A 1752-nucleotide genomic window follows, 5' to 3' on the forward strand; every position below is an offset into this window, starting at 1 on the left:
TTTTATATTATATTATAAAATTAAATAACTTTTTTTTTTAAATTTAAAATACTAAAAAGAATAATATAAATAATTTAATTATATTTTAAATAAATTTTAACTAAATTAGTCTTATACCAATTTAATAAGAACATTGATTTCAACCACACTAACCTTATAGTAATCAAATAAATTTGAATTAATCAAATAGTTAATTCACTTATTCAAGCTTTTTCATATTCCGTAATCCGTAATTATTTTTTTTCTCTTTTACTTTTTCACTTGTGCTTAAAAAAAAATAAAAATAAAAAGAACTGTGAACTATGATAGTATTTTCGGAAAATAATATTTTTATATTTATAGAGAATGAAAAAATGTTATTACAGAATAAAAATATAGTAAAAATTTAAAATACTATTTTTCTAGGATTCTCTGTTAATGGCGAATTTTAACAAAAGAAAACATAAGACATTGAAAAAGAGGAGCATGCCAAATTTGGAAATGAAGGACCATTTTGTTTTTATCATTTAAACGTTTTACTTAGCACTAGAATATTCGAGATAATTTAATAATTTACCCGGAACCTTCCATATTGAAAGTATTGAGATAATATTCACTAATTATTTAAGTACATTTTTTTAATAATATAGAAGTTTTTAATAGCATTATTGGTGATTCAATAATATAGAATTTTTTTTTCTAGCTAGAAGGTATTCTGTTAAAGAGAACGTGTTAATGAGCTAAGGATAAAAATAAATAAAACATAACAAAGTTGGAGATCCTAACTAGCTAGTAATTATAAGAGGAGTTAATCTAGTAGAAAAAAAAAATAGATAACTTTTAGGGTAAAGTATACTTTTTGTTCCTAAAGTTTGCTAAAAGTTTTAAAAATATCCTTAAGTTTTATTTTGTTTCAATTTTGTCTCAAAAGTTTTCGATTTACATCAAATATACCCTATACGGCTAAATTTTCAAAAAAATTTAAGACCAATCTAACAATAATGCATAAAAATTATGCTTGATTTGTTTGTATTGAGGGTTGTTCTTATGAAATTGTTGTTGAATTGGTCTTAAATTTTTTAAAAAATTAGCCGTTAGGGATATATTTGATGCAAATCGAAAATTTTTGGGACAAAATTGAAACAAAATAAAACTTAGGGGTATTTTTAAAATTTTTGTCAAACTTTATAGACAAAAAATATACTTTACCCTAACTTTTAATATAGAGAATTTGTTTCAATCAAATGACCTCCCACTTTACTAGAGTGTCCCACGGCATAAATGCGTGGAATCAGAATAAACCTTAGTTCGTTCAACATTAAATTTAATAAATGTTAGTTTTATCATATGGTGCAATAATGAATTAAAGACTTTACACAGGGGCATTATTGTCAAGCAAAGTAATAACACACATTCATATTTCATGATCGCTGTGAATGGTTAGAAGTTTAAAATGTATCCTATAAATAGGTGAATTATATTTTTAAAAATACTTATTAAATTTAAAAAACGTGTCCTATAATTTTATTGAACGGCCATTTATTTATTTTTTCGTTTATAAATAATAAAAGCATAAATTCATTGATTTATTAACACTAAAAATGCTTGAAACTACGATCATTAACCATTAAAATTTATATTTCACACGTTAATTAAAGTTAACCTTAATAAATTAAATCAATAAAATAGTTAGTTTACTAGTAAACTTCAAAAAAAGAAAAGAAAATGAGAATCAATTTTTTTTAAATAATAATAAGTTAATTTTTTCTTAAA

The sequence above is a fragment of the Arachis ipaensis genome, chromosome B09, assembly GCF_000816755.2.
Source record: "Arachis ipaensis cultivar K30076 chromosome B09, Araip1.1, whole genome shotgun sequence".
Lineage (NCBI taxonomy): Eukaryota > Viridiplantae > Streptophyta > Magnoliopsida > Fabales > Fabaceae > Arachis > Arachis ipaensis.